This window comes from Labeo rohita, chromosome 25 (assembly GCF_022985175.1).
Source record: "Labeo rohita strain BAU-BD-2019 chromosome 25, IGBB_LRoh.1.0, whole genome shotgun sequence".
Taxonomy (NCBI): domain Eukaryota; kingdom Metazoa; phylum Chordata; class Actinopteri; order Cypriniformes; family Cyprinidae; genus Labeo; species Labeo rohita.
Window position 1 is genome coordinate 23793691 of NC_066893.1, and position 21369 is coordinate 23815059.

At 35.5% G+C, this 21369-nt stretch overlaps 1 protein-coding gene across 2 annotated transcripts in view; it reads right to left on the reverse strand.

Moving 5' to 3' along the window:
- The window catches only part of plxnb2b (plexin b2b), a 255909-nt gene that overhangs the window by 121651 nt on the left and 112889 nt on the right, over nucleotides 1-21369 (reverse strand). For both annotated transcript variants that reach the window (XM_051099100.1, XM_051099101.1), the window contains one exon: nucleotides 16880-17014. The gene's annotated coding sequence lies outside the window, so the exon portion shown is untranslated. The remainder of the gene's footprint in view (nucleotides 1-16879; nucleotides 17015-21369) is intronic.

The window sequence follows — 21369 nt, forward strand, 5'->3', positions numbered from 1 at the left end:
CCTCCTAAGGCAAGTCAAGTTACAGCCATCTTTCCTGAGCCACTGCACAAGATGGCTGCCCCGCCAGAGCCACTGCACAAGATGGCTGCCACGCCAGAGTCTGTCGCAAGGATGGCCGCTAAGCCAGCGCCCGCTAACGCCACGTCTGTCAAGCCAGCGCCCGCTAACGCCACGTCAGCCAAACCACAGCCTGCTCAGGACATCTCCGTCAAGCCACAGCCTGTTCACGTCATGTTTTCTGCTCCTGGTTCTACACCCCTCATGGCCGCACTTCCTGAAGTGGTTCCTGAGTCAAGCAAAGTCACAGTCCTGGTCCCTGAGTCGAGTTACGTCCTGCCTGAAGGCCCCGAGCCTCGCCAGGTCTCATTCGACATTTCAAGATCACAGCCTATCATGATGGCCCACGTGCTGGACACTCCTCTAGTGACTGTAAGGGCGGCTAAAATGGTGCTCCTTAATGCCACGGCGGCTACCCCCGAATCAAGTCAAGACACAGAGTCAAGCCAGGTCACGGCTGTGCCCCTCGAGTCAAGCCAGGTCACAGCTGTTCCCCACGAGTCAAGTCACGTTACAGCTGTTGTTCCTGAGTCAAGCCATGTTGTTCAGGAGCCAAGTCCCATTACAACGGATCTCCATGAACCAGGCCAAGCTGCTGCTGTCGTTCCAGAGCCAAGTCAAGCTTCAGCCGCTGCTCCAGAGTCAAGTGAGGCTACGGCTGTAGCTTCCAAGTCCAGTCAAGTTTCCAAGTCCAGTCAAGCTTCCAAATCCAGCAACGTCAAGGCGATCGTTCCTGCGTCAGGCAACGTCAGGGCCGTGGTTACTGAGTCAAGTAAAGTCATTGCTCTTCACAAGCCAGTTCAAGACACCGCTGATCTCCATGAGCCAAGTCAAGTCACCGCTGATCTCCAAGAGTCAAGTCAGCTGACTACTGAGCTTCACGAATCAAGTGAAGTCACGGCCAATCTCCACAAACTAAGTCAAACCACAGCTGATATTCATGTGCCAAATGAAGTTATTGCTGCTGTTCCAGACTCAAGTCACGTCTCGTCCGACCGCCCAGACTCAAGTCACGTCTCGTCCGACCGCCCAGACTCAAGTCACGTCTCGTCCGACCGCCCAGACTCAAGTCACGTCTCGTCCGACCGCCCAGACTCAAGTCACGTCTCGTCCGACCGCCCAGACTCAAGTCACGCCTCGTCCGACCGCTCAGAGTCAAGTCACACCTCGTCCGACCGCTCAGAGTCAAGTCTCAGAGTCACGCCTCCTCGTCTGACCCTCCAGAGCCCCGTCACATCTCGTCTATCTGTCTAGAACCTCGCCATGTCTCGTCTGACCGCTCTGAGTCAAGTCACGTCCCGCCTGACGGTCCAGAGCCTCTCCATGTTTCATCAGACCTCCCAGTGCCTCGTCAGGTCTCGTCTATTCGTCCAGAGCCAAGTCACGTCTCGTCTGACCTTCCAGAGCAGTGCCATGCCTCGTCTGATATCCCAAGTTCACAGCCTACTATGATGGTCAGTATGCTGGACCCACCACAGGGGTCAGTGAGGGCAGTGAACATCTCAGCGGCACCAACATCGCCAAGATCCATCATCAAAGAGGTCCTTTCACCCGCCACTGCTCTTCCCTTTATGGCGGTTGCCATTTGGTGTGTGTGGGCTGCACACTGTGCTCCTGAGGTCACGCCTGATCTCAAGTCTGCTCCAGAGCCCCCGTCTGGTCTCGAGTCTGCTCCAGAGCCCCCGTCTGGTCTCGAGTCTGCTCCAGAGGTCCCGTCTGGTCTCGAGTCTGCTCCAGAGGTCCCGTCTGGTCTCAAGTCAGCTCCTGAGGCCACGTCAGCTCACAAGCCTGCTCTAGAGCTTCCGTCTGGTCTCAAGTCTGCTCCAGAGGTCACGTCTGGTCACAAGCCTGCTCCAGAACTCCCGTCTGGTCACAAGCCTGCTCCAGAGCTCCCATCTGGTCACTGGCCTGTTCCAGAGCTCCCCTCGGTCGGAGAAGCCGCGCCAATACCTCCTGAGGTGTCAGCTTCGGCTGTGGATCCTCCCTTGGAGGTGGCGTCCCCTTACAAGCTCTCTGCTTCTCCCCCTATTCTGTCTACCTCCTCTGTCCCTGTTCTCCCCAGGTTCCAGACCATGACCCAGATTCCTGTTTCACCCGAGAGGGCTGCTCCGCCTCCTGCTCCGCCTCCTGTTCCGCCCAGGAGGGCTGCTGCACCTTCTCCCCCTATTCTGTCTGCCTCCACTGTCCCTGCTTTCCCCAGGTCCCAGACCGTGACCCAGATTCCTGTTTCACCCGAGAGGGCTGCTCCGCCTCCTGCTCCACCTCCTGTTCCGCCCCGGAGGGCCGCTCCGCCTCCTGTTTCGCCCTGGAGGGCTCCTGCGCCTCCTGCTCCACCCTGGAGGGCGCCCGCGCCTCACGCTCTGCCTCCGGCTCCGCCCTGGAGGGCTCTTGTGTCGCTTGTCCCGCCTCCGGCTCCACCCTGGAGGGCTCCTGCGCCTCCTGATCCGCCTCCGGCTCCGTCCTGGAGGACTCCGGCGCCTCCTGCTCCGCCCTGGAGGGCCCCGGCATCTCCGGCTCTGCCCTGGAGGGCTCCTGCTCCGCCTCCGGCTCCGCCCTGGAGGGTACCTGCTCTGTCGGCCCTGCCTCAATCACTGGGCCCTCCACATGGACCTGGCCCTCCAACCCTCGCCCTGTCTCGCTCCCACCCCACCGCACCCCTGGACTGTTGTTCCCTTAGAGCTTCTGGAAGCCGCTCCTTGGGGGGGGGGCTATGTCACGAATCTGGTCTGTGTCCCGCTGTCCACCAACCACCAGATGTCACTCTCGCATCACTTACGCACTCTGACTGTCACTATACATCTCGGACTGCATCTCCCATCCTCCACCGCTCTTATTGCGTCAGTCCCCGTGACCAATCAGGCGCCCTATAAAAACCCCGCTCCTTTTTAGTGCACTTCACGGTTGGTTGTATTTTCCTGTTGTTGTTATTATTAGCGTTTCCTAGTTTCCTCGTTCCTGGTTTTGTTCTCTCGCCTGGTTTCTCGTTTGGACTGTCTAGCCGCCTGCCTTTTGGACTATTGATCACGTTTATTGGATTACTCTCTCCCACTGCCTTTGATATTCCTGTCTGCTCCCGTCTCGACCCAGCCTGTACGACCATGTCTTTGTCTCGCGTTTTAAATAAAAGCTTGCATATGGATCCGCTCGCCTCTCGTCTCGTTCACTTCGTTACATTAAGTTTATGCTCTTTTGTCAATTTTTTTTTAATTAAAGCTACATGTATTAATTTATTTTTATTTCAGTTTTAGTTTTACTTCAGCTTTTATTTATTATTTTTATATTTTTTAATTTTAATTTTAATTAAAATTTTTAGTTTTAGTTTCGCTTCATCTTTTTTTATCATTTTCATCATTTTAATTTCAATTTAATTGCATTTTAAATTTAAATTTGAGTAACTTTATGTGCTTTTGAATAATTTTGATTATATTTATGCTCTTTTGTAATTTTTTAATTAAAGCTATATATATATTTATCTATTTTTATTTCACTTTTAGTTTCACTTCAGCTTTTATTTTTTTATTTGTTTTATTTTACTTTTAAATTAAATACATTTTAAATGATTTTAAATTCAATTTTGAGTAATTTTATGTGTTTTAGATTTATAAGTTTATGCCCTTTTGTATTTTTTAAAATTAAAGCTGTATATATTAATTTGCTTTATTTCAGTTTTAGTTTTACTTCAGCTTTTATGTTTATCTTTTTTCATTTTAATTAATTTTAATTTAATTGTCATTTAGTTGATGTGTGTGTGTGTGTATATATATATATATATATATATATATATATATATTAGTTTTAAACTTATATTTAGTTTTTAATATATTTGTTTATATATATAGTTTGTGTGCACTCCACTGTTAACACCCCCCCCCAAAAAAAAAAAAAAAACATGTTTAATTAAATCATTCACTTGCTGTTGTTAGTGAAATTTTACTAGGCATTTATGTAACTCATGCATATCTTTTGTCATTTTTTTTCATTTAAAGCTACATATATTAATTTATTTTTATTTCAGTTTTAGTTTTACTTCAGCTTTTATTTATTATTTTTATTTTTTTATTTTAATTTTAATTAAAATATTTCGTTTTAGTTTCGCTTCATCTTTTTTTTATCATTTTCGTCATTTTAATTTTCATTTAATTGCATTTTAAATTTAAATTTAAGTAACTTTATGTGCTTTTGAATAATTTTGATTACATTTCTGCTCTTTTGTCATTTTTAATTAAAGCTATATATATATTCATTTATTTTTATTTCAGTTTTAATTTTACTGCTGCTTTTATTTTTTCACTTTTATTTTTAATTATAAAATAATTTTTAATTACTTTTTTATTTTAGTTTTAGTTTTACTTCAGCTTTTTTTTTCATTGTTATCATTTGTTTTATTTTACTTTTAAATTAAATTAATTTTAAATGATTTTAAATTCAATTTTAAGTAATTTTATGTGGTTAACATTCATTCTGATTAAGTTTATGCCCTTTTGTATTTTTTAAATTAAAGCTGTATATATTAATTTGTTTTATTTCAGTTTTAGTTTTACTTCAGCTTTTATGTTTATCTTTTTTTCATTGTAATTTTAATTTAATTTAATTTTTTCGTTTTGTTTTAAACCTATATTTAGTTTTTAATATATTTTAGTTTATATACATAGTTTGCGTGTGCTCCACTGTTAAACCCCCCCCCGCAAAATCATGTTTAATTAAATCTATCACTTGCTGTTGTCTGTGAAATTTTACTAGGCATTTCTGTAAGTCATGCACCAAATTTTCGAGCCTTTTCAGTTTTTGTCACCCAGTAAAAGCATAAATATATATGTCATTTACACATTCTCTGAGCTTTCAGGCACACACCCAGCCACAAAACGCAATGGAAACGGTCCAGACGCCATACTCCTGACAGATGTGCTGGTTTTCATGTCTGGAGTCAGTGATCATACACACACAGATGTGTGGTGTGAATCTGAAGTGGGTTGTCAGGCAGAAGCTGCTTCCAGATGGCCGACAGACTCCTGCGCCCGCGACACTTCATATGACGGACCGGGAAAACAGCACAGAGTCTGTGAACCGCTTAGCAACAGGGTAAATCCTTGACATTTTTAAAACGCTTTAGCTGAAGAAGAGAGAAATAAAGTGAGAGAGAAAGAGAGAGAGAGAGAGAGGGAGAGGTGCCTTTTTTAAACTGTCACAGTCTAATTCTGCACAATACTCGCTGCCAGCAGACACACGCCCCTTTTCAGCCCAGATTTGGGGATAAAACCAGCGTCCTCCACTGAAGCAGCTAAATTATTTTTAGTATTAAGAAGGGAAAGAGGAAAAGAAGAGAGAGAGAGGGAGAGAGAGATAGAATTGCGTAGTGGGCCGCAGATTTTGCAGCGGTTACGGATTACCGCTTGCTTGTAAATCCCATCAGAATGGATTGAGAGAAAATGAGAGAAAGGCAGAGAGAGAAAGTAAATAGGAGAGCGACAACCTATCCGCTCACAAATCTGAATGCGCCTTGACTTTATGTGAGAGTTTCGCTCTCCTGAAAGATCACACTTTGACCTTCAGAGGACAATTTTAGAGGTCGCTCTTGTCGTGTTAATGATCAAAACGTGAAAAGATCAAAATGATCATAACTGATATACTGTAATTTATATATTTGTATATTTGTAAATAATATACTTTGGTTAAAAATTCTCAATGGTTGTGTAAAACAACACCCTTTTTACCTTGTCACAATCAGCTCTGCAAAAAGCATCCCATTCTGGTCGAGGCTGCTTTAAATGCAAATGAGCTCTGCTCGCCCCGCCCCCTCTTCTCTCTGTGGAGTGACGAGCCTGTTTACTTTAGCCGCGTGTAGCCGCTAAACTTGCTAACTAGCACTTTATTAGGAAAGGCGATCACAAAGATTCATAAAAAAAACCCTTATACTCACTTCTGCTGTAAGTGAAGCTGGATCATGAATGATTTGTGCGAACACAGACAGATATATGTAGATCGGGAGGTGCAATCCCTTCACAAACAAACGTAATCTACTGCATCTTCAGGGCTCAGATGTCGGGAGTAAATGACGACCACTATGTTCATTATTACATCCAGCAACACAACACCTCAATCGCTCAATCTGAGATATTCTTGTCTAACTTACATCCCTGCTCCGGCATCAAAACAAAGAGGTCGGACTGTGACAGCTGATCTGAGGTAAGACGCTCATGTCAATCAACTATTGTGGGAGCGGCCTCTGTTGGTGTGACGCCACAACGACCGGCATCTGAGAATGGCTCGATTTGAAAAAAGGGACTAATTAATTAAAAAACATTGCATGGATTTTTATAATTTTATTTTTTATTTAAATTTGTATATAATAAATAGTAAATAAATACATTTATTTTTTAAAAAATTGATAAAACTATGAAATGTGAAAAAGTATATTAATTTTGAGATTTGATAAAGCATATTATAAAGACAGTAACACATAATAAATGTGTTACTGTCACTTTTGATCAACTTAATGTATGCTTGATAATGTACTAATTTCTTTAAAAAATTGTAATATAAAATATGTATGTGTGTGTGTTAAATTTATCTAAACATACTGAACATAAATAATAAATTATTGTTTTTTATTGTATAAATACATTGTTTACATTAATGAAAAAACTGATTTTAATCACTTTTAAATTTTAATTTTAGTTTTTATTATTTAAATTATTTTGAAAATAAATAAATAAATTCATTTTTAATTAATAAAACAGTATGAAATGTGAAAAGAGTATATTAATTTTGAGATTTTATAAATCTTTTGTTACAATGTCACTGTCACTTTTAATCAATTCAATGTTTCCTTTAATGTTTACATTAATTTAAACATTTAAATAACATTACATTTAAATAATATTAACATTACATTTAAATAATAATTAATGATAATAAATAATAAATAATAATTTAATTTATTTAAAATACATTTTTATTTTTTTAAATCAAATAAATTTTAATTAATTAATAAAACATAAAGAAATTATAGATTAAAAAAGAAACAATCATTTTATTAATCATTTCATCAATTTAATGTATACTTGATAAATAAAAGTATTAATTTCTTTCAAAAAGTAGTAATATAACATAATAGAAACAAAATATATTTATATATATTAAATCTATCTAAATATATTGAAAATAAATTATTTACATTTTTTGTTTTTAAAATACATTTTTAAATACATATTTTTAGTGTATATAATTTTTAGATTTAAATTGTCTTATTTTTTTAATAAATACATTTATTTTTTCAATAAATTAATATAACACTTCTTAAAATTTAATATATATATATAGAGAGAGAGAGAGATTTTACAAATCTTTTGTAACATAATAAATGTCTTTACTTTCACTTTTGATCAATTTAATGCATGCTTGATAAATAAAAGTATTAACTTTTTAAAAATTAAATAAATAAATAAATACAATTTATTTTCTAATTTACACCAGTGTGCATCCTTTTAATGCATCTTTTTCCTTATATGAAAGTGATCTTTTAAAAAATGACATTCTTATGCAAAACGAACAAAATGCAATAAATACTAAAAAACTCTCAGCTACTGTAGCATCTTGTACATATTTAATACAGAGTATAATTCTGTTCCCTTACATACAGTATGATTCCATATCTTCCATATCTCAACCCTCGTAAGCACAAATCTAGCAACCCGGCCAGGATGAGCAGATCTAAATGCTGGTGTCACATTTAACAGCACTGGTGCCTGTTCTCCAAAGCCTAATCCTGCTGCCTCTGATAAGAGCGAAAAAGCCAGGCTGAATAGAGCTTGTTCTCATCATCTACTCCAGCACTGGTCATCTGTGATTCTGCACCTCCTCAGAACAATCCACAGACCTGAGGCTCTCAGCACAGTCAATATCAAAAGCTCTCATGCTGTCTGTTGAAAGAGCAAAGAGGCTTTCCTCCAGCCGTAACCAGATCTGAACGAGCCCGGGCTTCAGACGCCCACACGCCAGCTGATGCAAAAGCCACACTAAAACGCAAAGAGTTCACTGGAATCACAGGCTTCGATCGGATCGGCTGCTTCACAGGGTTTTTTAGGGAGTCGGGACACACAGGTTTGGATTAATAAGCTGGGAAACAAAGTCACATTTACACATAAGGCTAGTGTTAGACTGCTACAATGAACACTTCTCAACATCTCATCATTCTTTTTTTTATTTTTAACCTTTATTTTTATTTATTTATTTATTTATTTATTTTTGTAAGATTGTGGTCGGAATTTAACCTGAATCTCTTAAGACAGTGTACAGCAAAATGAAGCTATAAAAAGACTTAAAAAGATTCAACTCAAAATGTCCCAAATATCTAAAATGAATTGCAACAATTGACCACTTGTAAGTAATAATAATTAAATAATAAAACTATTTTTAGATGTTAACATAATTTTTTATTATAAGTATAATATAATAAAACTTCAAAAACTGTAAATGTCTCAAAAATTACAATATATATATTCATATAATTCCTATTATATATATTTTTTTAATTTATACAAAAAGAATAGACCACTTATAAGTAATAATAAAAACAATTTTTTGATGTTAACATAATTATAATTTTTATTATAAGTATAATATTATAAAACTTCAAAACTGTAAATGTCTCAAAAATTACTATATATATGTATATATATATATATATATATATATATATATACAAATATTTTAAATTAGTAAAGTATTAAATATAAAATAATAAAAAATATGCACACACACATACATAATGTACATTTTATATATATATTTTACCACTGTATAAAACATATATTATTTACAAAAAAAATAAAAATAAATAAATAATTATATATATATATATATATATATATAAATCTAAAAATATATTATTATTATTATTATTACAACAACCTTTTTACATATTTTTTAGATTTTATTATTACACTTTCATTTTTATGCTAAATAAATAAATAATAAAATAAATAAAAAATATATACATTATCTTTCTTTTTTTTTGTTTCCTGTTTCATACAGCATCACAAGTGTAGTTTGCTTCAGGAGCAAATGATTCTTATGAATTGATTTTAATGAATCGTTCAAAAGATTTGCAATTTCAAGAATTACCAGTTTGAACCAACCTTACATTTAGTCCTGTTTAATATTAAAGAGGCTTGTTGTATATATTACATAGATTTAATATATATTTAATATATTTATGTTTTATATTATTTATATGTACATATATTTGATATATTAAATATAATTTCTCTAAACACAAAGGCAAAAAATATTTAAAAAAATATTTATTTTGTTCTATATTATTATTATTTTTACTTATTTACTCAACAGTATAGAAATTGAATTTAAAATGTGTTTATTTATTAATTTCAATTATGTCACTTATGTATGTATGAATCTATGTGTGTGTATATATATATATATATATATATATATATATATATATACACACACACATATAACATACATATATAAAATCTGATCATCATATATACATTTATTAATTATATAAGTAATTTGTGAGGCTTCTCGTAGCGAGTAAATTAGCTATTCATAAGCAAAACTGTGCATTGGACTCTGTGAAAGAACTGGTACTTGTCTCTCTATTGTGGCACCAGCAATTTCAGATGTTCCTGCTCCTGAACAACACATAAGAAAGCAAAGCGCTGTTGGTCAGTGTCGATCAGACGCTCTCTTCCACTGTAAGTGGACTGAATAAGCTATAAGTGGACCTGAGACAAGCTACCTGCTTTCACAGTCACAACCAGCATGTCCCGCACTCATTCAGCAGTAATCAAACGATCTCCTGAGGATTTTACCCAGCAGAAACATTTCCAATAAAGCTCCGCCGTCTCTGACAAGCAGCCATTTCCTCTCGTTGGGGTTGGAGTCTGAAAGCGACATAACAGAGTTTTATGAGGTGTGAAGATAGGGCTATATTTGATCACACACTGTGGCCCAGAAGGACTCTCACTGTCTGTCTCCGTGTCTCTCTCCGTGGGGCGCGACAGCAGCATGACGGAAACTACTGAAGCTTTACTTGCTTCATTTTACCAGCACATTAAAGGTTTGTCAGTCCCTTGAACCTGAAACCAATCACTCTAAAACAAACTGAAGCGAACCGCACTGATAAACGACGATTAAATGTTTCTTCGCAATTTGTTTCTCATCTCTCTTCACTCATCATGTATGATGGACTGTGAGTTCGCTTATCAAACTGATGAAGATCATATCAATTAATCTCCAAGCTTGTTAGAGCAACAGCTCAGCTTAACATCTGCACTTTCTTAAAGATTAGTCCAGACCTGAGAATTTATGTTTTTAAACAACGTGATTTGATTCGAACAGACCTTGTTTATTGCTAATCGATGAGGCATCCAGACATTCCCGTCATCTGTTTATTAACCTGCGCACAGAAGATCAGAGAAGGGAAGGAAAAAAATTGTCTGTTCCTGCCAAATGAGTCCATTTATACAACATGTTCCAGTTAGTAAAGATTTATGAACTCAACTTTTAAAAAATAAAAGTCTCAGGATGAGTTTTATAGCCTGACGCTGAAATAGAACCTTCTGAAGTTTGTAGTACCAAACGAGAATGCTTTGAGTATTCTTTTACTCTTAAAAATAAAGCTTTCAGAAGTGGTTTGTGCAGTGATGTCAAAGAAGATCCATTTCGGATTCCCCAAAGAACCTTTGTGTGAACAGTTCTTAAAGGACAACCATTTCCCTTACTCTTTTATTAAAAATAAAGGTTCTTTAATAGCATTGATGGTCCCATGATCCATCAACCAACCTTTAACATCTATGGAACCTTTCCATTGCACAAAAGGTTCTTCATAGTCGAAAAATGGTTCTTCATAAGAAAAGGATTGTATCAACTCAGAATAGTGTAGAAACTACACAGCAACACCCTAGCAACCACCCAGAACACCTCAGAGACCACCATAACAACTCCATAGCAAATACCTTAAAACCACGACAATGCATGTATCTTTGTATCTACTGATCTATACATCCACCCAGCTAACTATCTAACCATACATTCATTTAACTAACCTTCTAACCAACCATCCAACCATCTAATAATCCATCCATCATCAGTCCACCATCCATACATCCATCTAACCTTCTAACAATCTAACTATCCATCAAACCATCCATCCATCATCATCCACCCATCCATTTTTATCTAACCTTCTAACAATCTAACCATCCAACTATGCATTCATCCATTCATTCATCTAACCATCAAACCATCTATCTATCCATCCATCCATTCAACCATCTAACAGTCTAACCATCTATCCATCTAAACAATCTAACCATCTATATATCCATCCATCAAACCAGCCATCATCCATCCATCCAATTGTCTAATCATCAAACTATCCATTCATCCATCCATTTGATCATCTAACCATCCATTTATCCATCCATCCATCCATCTAACCATCGAACCATCCACCCAACCATCTAATAGTCTAGCCATCAAACCATCCATCCATCTAACCATCCAACATCAAACATCCATCTAACCATAAAACCATCCAACATCAAACCATCCATCCATCTAGCCTTGCAACAATCTAACCATCCATCCATCTATCCATCCATCCAACAGTCTAACCATCATTCCATCTAACATCAAACTATCCATACATCCATCTTACCTTCTAACAATCTAACCATCCAGCTATGCATTCATCCATCCATTCATCTAACCATCAAACCATCTATCTATCCATCCATCCATCCATCCATTCAACCATCTAACAGTCTAAACATCAAACTATCCATCCAACCTTGTAACAATCTAACCATCGATATATCAATCATCCATCCATCAATCCATCCATCTAACCATCAAACCAGCCATCATCCATCCATCCAATAGTCTAACCATCAAACCATCCAACATCAAACCATCCATTCAAACCATCCATATATCCATAAGTCCATCTAACCATCAAACCATCCATCATCGATTTATCCATCCATCCATCCATTCAACCATCTAACCACCCAACCATCCATCCAACCACCTAATAGTCTAGCCATCAAACCATCCATCCATCTAACCTTGTAACATTCTAAGCATCCATCCATCCATCCATCCATTCATCCATCCAACAGTCCAACCATCAATCCATCTAACCATCAAACTATTAATGCATCCATCCAACCAACCCTCAAACCATCCATTCATCTAACCATCAAAGTATCCATACATCCAGCTAACCATCTAACAGTCTAACCATCAAAGCATCCATCCATCTAATCATCAAACTATCCATCCAACCATCTAACCAACCACCCTTCTAACAATCAAACCACCCATCCTCCTTCCATCTAACCAACCAACCATCTATCCATCCATCCAACCATCAAACCATCCATCCATCCATCAATGTAACATTTGAACCATCCATCCATTTGTTGCAAAAATTTCTCCACAAGTTCAAACAAGCCTTTGTCAAGCTAGTTGGACTCATAGTTTGTCTTGATTAACTTTGCTTTTCTTGTTAAAATGACTGTTACATAAATTTCTTTGAATTTCAGTTTAATTTTACTTCCTTACAATCAAACAACAATTCTGCATCCTGGGTTCAAATTTAGAAATTCAGCTAAAATTTAAAAGGCATTCTCAATTCAGTTCCCACAGCGGCGTGAATTGAGAAATCGTCTGTTTCTGTAGCACAAAAATTTAATAATGTTAGGGATTTGAACAATAAGAATGAGAACAGTGATGTTGATCCTTGGCTTAGTGCGAACTGCTAAAAACAGGCCAAAAACCCAGACAAGTACAAGAGGTTTGAGAATGTCCTCTGGATATTTAAAACTTCACATGAAGATGCTAAAAGCATGTTAATGCTAGATCTCAACGGGCCTGAACTCAGATCAGGGAGAGATGAGAGAAAAACAAGAAGAGAGGAGAAGATCTGATGAGAGGGAAGGAGAAACAAGGACACAATGAATAAGAGAAGAGATGGAGCAGCTGGTTTTTCACTCTGAATCGCATTGAACCAGCGAAGAAAAATCAATCACTGATACCTGCACTGACCAAACATATTGATGGCTGACAAGATTAGCAGGGATCAAGCCAACCGTACGTATGTGTGTGTGTGTGTGCGCGCTACCGGCTCTACACATTCAATCATCGCCCGCGTCCTGAAGGCCAGCAGAAGAACGGCAGACCCGAATGCCTCCAGCGCACAGATAATCATTTACCATTGTAAAACAAACGCTGCTAATTAAGCGTCTGTCCTCTCTTCAGTTGAACACACAGCTAAGTGAATACTCTGCAAAGGACAGTTGTTTTGGAGTGAGTCAGACCACCTCTCGTTTAAATTACCGCACACCGGTAATCAACAACACAAACGCTTTTATTCATCCTCATCTGCACTTTCCACTCCTGACACCGGTTGAGAGAGTGTTCGGGAAGACACTTTAAAACTGTAGTTTGTCAAGCTACTCATTATCTGAAGTGAATGTCAATTGACATTTGCAACCCATTTAACTTACATAATCAGATGTGTGACTTGACTTTATCCATCTGGAATCGATTGGATAGTGAAAATAATGTTTCTGAATCTTTCTTTAATCTTACCACTAGATAAAGAGATCATTTACAGCTGCTTATCATTAATTTAAAAATGGTACTACAATAATAAACACTGAAAAAATAGATTTGGAAGATAAAATTGGCCTTTAACCTCTGCGTGTTTATTTTTTAATTTATTTTTATAGTTTTGAAACCATGTAGTAGAGTCAATATTTTATCATAAACATTAATTTTAGTCCATTTTACACTGACAAAATGTCTTAAGCTAAAACAATCTAAAGCTTAATCATACATCCAAACATTTTAACCAAACCTTAACCAAGTTTTGAACATTTTAAACCTTTACTTTTATATATATATATATATAAAATGTTAAATAATATTTAAAAGTAAGAAATTAACATTTTAACTAATTTTAAATCTTGTTATTTTCTGTCATCATATTGTTGCCAATAGAATATTTTAATCACAATTTTTTAATAACACTTATCATTGAATGTATTTATCTTTTTTCTTTGCTTTTTTAAAAAATCTTTTCAACCCCACAAAAACTAACAATTAGATAAAAACTGTCATCTAACAATTTCGTCGATATTTTAATTTTTTAGCTTTTTTTAATAGTTTTGAAGCCATGTAATTTAAATTGAGTCAATATTTTGTCATATACATTCATTTTAGTCCATTTTACACTGACAAAATGTTGTTAATAATTGAATAATTGAAAATTAATCAAACTTCCAATTTAACCAAACCTTAACCAGGTTTTGAATATTTTAAATCATAAAAACAAAAATAAGTATTATATATATATATATATATATATATATATATATATATAACATTAATGCACATATCAATAAACTATTTTATGTTTCTTAAAAAATATTTATAATTAATCAATTAATTAAGAAGCATTTTTCTACCATAAAAAATTGCCATAAAAAAAAAAGATTAAAAATTTATTTGAGGTTTTATTACATGTAGTCATCTTATTTACTTGCTTTGCTTTTCTTGTTTTCTAAAAATTAACAATTAAATAAAAAAACTTGTCATCTAACAATTTCGTCAATATTTTCATTTTTTAATAAAAACATTGATTTACATTGAGTCAATATTTTGTCATATCCATTCATTTTAATCCATTTTGCAACATGCACTAACAGTTTTGAACATTTTAAATCATAACAACAAAAATAAGTATTATTAATATTATATAATATTACAAATAAATAAAATAAAATCATATAGTGTATATAACATTTATTAATTTACATATCAATGAAAACAAAAACTATAATTACTATACACTTTCACAATTATTTTTGTTAAATAAATTCAAATAATAAATTAAGAAGCATTTTTCTGCTTTTACAATTTATTTTTAATTTACAGCAACTAACTGCTGTTTTAAAATAACAGTAATTTACACATTAACACATTTTGCTACTTTTTGTCATCATTTTAATTAAAATGTTTTATAGATTTTATTACTATCTTGTTTTCTAACTCTAAAAAATTAACAAAAAATAATAATAATAAAAAGAAAGTTTATTTTAAGAAAAAAAAGTTTTTGTGTGTGTAATTTCATTCATCAAAAAGTCATTACTTTATCATATACATTAATTTAAGTCAATTTTACACTGACAAATGTCATTAATAAAATGTCATTAATAATTTAACAAACCAAAATAAACCTTAATCAAACTTCCAAACATTTTATCCAAACCAGTGTAGACAAAAAATGTTTGTTAAAAAAACCTATTTTGTAAAAGTATTTACAAAACTACAACATTTACAAAAAAATGTTTTAATGTACAGTAACTAATTTACGTTTTTTTAAAAATGGTAATAACATATTAACCCAGCTTGTTACTTTTTGCCATCATTACTGTTGCCAATAAAATATTTTAATTAGAAATAATTATAGTTTTCATTCCATGTACTCATCTTTTCTTATCTTGTTTTTCAACCCTAAAAAATTCACAATAAAAAAAAGAAAAAGAGCCTTTGGCATTTAACAGTTTCATCAATATTTTTGCAAATAATACATTCAAAAGCCTAAAACCTTAAATTATTTTACCAGCTACAAACTCACTTTGGCCCCATTCTCAAGTAGAACACCCATTTTGATCAAATCAATACCTAATACACCAGAAATACATCACACTACAAAAACAAAAATGGGCTGTATATGCGATTTCATGCTGACTTTAACCACTGCTGAACCCAGAGCTCAAGTTGCGAATCCCACCACCAAACTAACAAGCCATCGCCTGAAGACACTGTGTTTCCTGACAGAACCCCTCACTGTGAGAATCACTCCAGTCGGCCGACAGGTGCATCACCTTGAGACTGTGAATACAGAGTGAACGGGAGCAAACGGACAGATTTCACTCTCACAAGGCGTCTGAAGCATTTTGTCAAAGCTGCTCTTGCTCAAGGCTGCTGGACTGTACCTGAGAAACAGCTGCGGAGCCGAGCCTGAGTCAGCCCTGATCCGCACAAATAAAACACAAAGCCAGCACATGCAAGCTTATCAGATATTAAAACAAAAAAACAAATGATATGAGCAAGAACGATTTCTCATTTCCTCTCCGAGACCCCAGGAGTTCATCCCGTGGCTCCCGTGGAGGCGGTCGAGCGGCACACGCGATCAATAAACAAAATCCCCGTGGACATCTGTTTGGACAGGTGCGCTGATTAAGAGGGGCACGTCGATGGGCATTTCCGATACAACACCGGAGGAGATGGCATCACGGGGACACGGGCCAGATGGTGACGGGCGGGTCAGAATAAACCAATAAGCCACCTGAGGCTGAGTGTTACTGTGATTTTACTATGCAAGGCTTAAAGGAACAGTTCAACATTTGCTGAAAATGTACTCATCCTGAGGCCATCCAAAATGTAGATGAGTTTGTTTCTTCTTTCAGATTTGGAGAAATGTAGCATTGCTCACCAACGGATCCTCTGTAATGAATGGGTGCCGTCAGAATGAGAGCCCAAACAGATGATAAAAACATCACAATAATTCACAAATAATCCACTCCACTATTGTGATGTTTTTATCAGCTGCTTGGATTCTCATTCTGACGGCACCCATTCACTACATTTTTAGCAAATGTTTATTTTTAGGTGAACTGTTCCTTTAAATGTGTGATGTTTAATCTGGAGTGGTTTACTGCATTCATAAAGATAGAAAGACAAAAATGTTCACTGAAAACTAAAAGGATATCGCATAATTTACCTGCAGGTTGTTTGCGGTGTTGTAAAGGGTTGAAGCAACTTGGCGCATTAATATAGAGCTCAGGTGGAGATGTGGCGTGGTCAATTTGAGTCCGGCTTGTGTTGTTTTCTGGTCCCGTTCTCTTGTCTTGTCTTCCTGTCGTTTGGTTTCAAAAAGACAAAAAGAAAAAGAAAAACATATTAGAGCTACACACAGGTCATCGATATAGGCTATTTTGTTCACATGTAGCTCAAACATGATTTTAGTGAATCATTCAGCGCATGTTGATTCTTAAACAAATGACTCTTATGAGCCAGTTCTTTATAGTGAACCAAACAAAACACAGACCAAATGATTCCTGATGAGAACTTTTTTCTAAAGTGAATCTAAACACATACAGGAACAAATAGATTCAGAACAAATGATTCCTAACAAAACTTTTTTTCTGTAATGAATCTAAACACAGAGCACAGAAAGGTTCAGACCAAATGATTCCTGGACAAATACGTTTTATTAACCAGTTCTTGTTAGTAATTCAGACAAATATTGTTCAGCACAACCAATGCAGACCAAGTTATTCCCAAACAAATGACTCTTATGAGTCAGTTCTTTACAGTGACTCAAAAACATACAGTGCATCCAGTGTAAACCAACCAATTCCCTAACAAATGACTCTTATGAGTCAGTTCTTTATAGTGAATGGAAATAAAACACACAGACCTAATGATTCCTGACAAAATGATTTTTGAGCATTTTTCTGAAGTGAATCTAAACCCATACAGCACAGAAAGGTTCAGACTAAACGATTCCTAAACAAATAACTCTTATTAACCAGTTTTTGTTAGAAATCAGGCAAACGTCGTACAGCACAACCAATGCAGACCAAATGATTCCCAAACAAAAGACTCTTATGAGTCAGTTCCTTACATTGACTCAAAAACATACAGTGCATCCAATGTAAATCAAACAATTCCTGAACAAATGACTCTTATGAGCCAGATCTTTATAGTGAACCGAAACAAAACATACTGACTAAATGATTCCTGGCAAAAACTTTTGTCTGAAGTGAATCTAAACACATACAGCACAGAAAGGTTCAGACTAAATGATTTCTGGACAAATAACTCTCATTTACCAGTTCTCTGGTAAATCAGACAAAAACATACAGTGCATTCAGAGTAAACCAACTGATTCCCTAACAAATGACTCTTATGAGTCAGTTCTTTATAGTGAATGGAAATAAAACACACAGACCTAATGATTCCTGACAAAATGATTTTTGAACATTTTTCTGAAGTGAATCTAAACCCATACAGCACAGAAAGGTTCAGACTAAACGATTCCTAAACAAATAACTTTTATTAACCAGTTTTTGTTAGAAATCAGGCAAACGTCGTACAGCACAACCAATGCAGACCAAATGATTCCCAAACAAATAAGTCAGTTCTTCACAGTGACTCAAAAGCATACAGTTCACCCAGTGTAAACCAAACGATTCCCAAACAAATGACTCTGATGAGCCAGTTCTTTATAGTGAACCAAAACAAAACAAAGACTAAATGATTCCTGAGAAAAACTATTTTCTGAAGTGAATCTAAACACATGCAGCACAAACAGATTCAGAACAAATGATTCCTAAATAAGTTACACCTATTAACCAGTTCTTGTTAGTAAATCAGACAAATATTGTACAGCACAACCAATGCAGACCAAATGATTCCCAAACAAATGACTCTTATGAGTCAGTTCTATACAGTGACTCAGCAACATACAGTACATCCAGTGTAAACAGACGATGATTCCTGACAAAAACTTGTCTGAAGTGAATCTAAACACATACAGCACAGAAAGGATCAGACTAAATGATTCCTGAACAAACATATTCCTGAACTCTTATTTACCAGTTATTGCTAGTAGATCAGACAAATATTGTTCAGCACAACTAACGCAGACTAAGTTATTCCCAAACAAATGACTCTTATGAGTCAGTTCTTTACAGTAACTCAAAAACATACAGTGCATTCAGTGTAAACCAACTGATTCCCTAACAAATGACTCTTATGAGTCAGTTCCTTACATTGACTCAAAAACTTACAGTGCATCCAATATAAATTAAATGATTCCTGAACAAATGACTCTTATGAGCCAGATCTTTATAGTGAACTGAAACAAAACATGCAGACTAAATGATTCCTGACAAAAACTTTTGTCTGAAGTGAATCTAAACACATACAGCACAGAAAGGTTCAGACTAAATGATTCCTGGACAAATAACTCTTATTTACCAGTTCTCTGGTAAATCAGACAAATACTGTATAGCACAACCAGTGCAGACCAAATGATTCCCAAACAAATGACTCTTGAGTCAGTTCTTTACAGTGACTCAAAAACATACAGTACATCCAGTGTAAACCAACCGATTAACTAACAAATGACTCTTATGAGTCAGTTCTTTATAGTGAACCGAAACAAAACAGACCAAATGATTCTTTACAAAATGGTTTTTGAACTTTTCCCAAAGTGAATCTAAAGACATACAGCACAAAAAGATTCAGAGCAAATAATTCCTGAACAAATAACATCTATTAACCAGTTCTTGTTAGTAAATCAGACAAATATTACACAGCACAATCAATGCAGACCAAATGATTCACAAACAAATGACTCTTATGAGTCAGTTCTATACAGTGACTCAGAAACATTCAGTGCATCCAAAGTAAACCAAACGAACCTGAACAAATGACTCTTATTAACCACTTTGTTAGTAAATCAGACAAATATTGTACAGCACAACCAATGCAGACCAAATGATTGACAAACGAACGACTCTTTTGAGCCACCTCTTTACAGTAGCAAAATATACATTACATCCAGTGTAAACCAACCAATTCCCTAACAAATGACTCTTTTGAGCAAGTTCTTCACAGTGACTCAAATAGACCAACTGATCACCAAACCAATCATTTTCAAAAAATCAATGAAATACATGACTCAAACACATACAACTGACTGTGTTCTGATGAAATTAAGACTTAAACCATCGTGCTTATTGATTGTTAATGTAGTTGATGGGAAATTATTTCAACATTTTGCAATTTTGCAATTTATTTACACTTCTTTTTCAAATTATTTCTTCCTCAAAATACTACAAGATTCATTAGTAGAAGAAGAATGGTTAAACTGCTTAAAAGCTGCCATTCTTAACTTGAAAATGCAGCATGATTGACAGACAAAGGCTGTTTCTGACTGGATAAGACTTCTGGCCATTCCCCAAATCTTTTTTTATCATCTGTTCACAGCATCTGTATCTGTCACAGAGACGGATCTGATGTCCCAACACACCTATTTCAGTGATATCTATCAGGTAGTGGAGACGTTTTATCCGTGATATTAAAGCCATTCCTTACAGCACCCTAAATAGGACAAAAGCATTATGAAGGATTGTTTGAAATAATGCAGATACCATACTTTTCTGAAGTGTCATTTATACAATTCTTCCAGTTTTTTCTGCACCCGCCCATAAGAGATACTGCAATATACTGTATATTACTGTTATTTTATACAGTGGCACATTGCTGCCACATACATATGATTTTATACGAACAGGCAGTGGCGAAAAGAGCAATAAGTATCAGTATTGATTCCGAACGCCCTCTTTTTAGCGAATACCAGCTGCTGCCATCGGGAAAGAGATTGAGAATGCCAATGTGTAAAACCAATAGACTGAAACTTTCATTTGCTCCTGTCTCGATAAAACTGTTGAACTCTACCAAGAACAACACACTTAAAATATATTAGCACTTTACTGTGTTTTGCATTTTACTTTTTTATATATATACATTGTTGTATTTTAATGCATGTTCTTAATTGTTTTATTTAATTTGTCTTTATTTATTATTATTGTTTGTTCAGAGCAACATGATAGCATTTTGTCCAAGATAAATTTCCTCTCTGGGACAAATAAAGTTTATCCTTATTTTTTCCACTCAATTATGCTGTAATACTAAGATGTTATGTCATTTAAACAATACATTTTCTCACAATTATGAGATGTTATGCCATTAAAAAAAGATGTTACATTCTTAAAAAAATATATTTTCTTATAATGATGTTATGTAATTAAAAAAAATAAACTTTCTCATAATAACGAGATGTTATGTCATTAAAATATATTTGAGAAAATATATTGTTTTAACAACGTAACATCTTGTTATTATTTCTCATAAAAAAATATATTTTCTCGTAATAAGGAGACGATGTCTAAAAATATATATTTTCTCGTAAAAACAAGAAGCTACATTGTTAAAACAATGTATTTTCTCATAATAATGAGATGTTATGTCATTAAAAATATATTTTCTCGTAATAACGAGACATTGTCTAAAAAAATATATATTTTCTCGTAAAAACGAGATGTTTTATTTCGTTAAACCAATATATTTTCTCATAATAATGAGATGTTATGTAATTAAAAATACATATTTTCTCGTAATAACGAGACGTTATGTCTA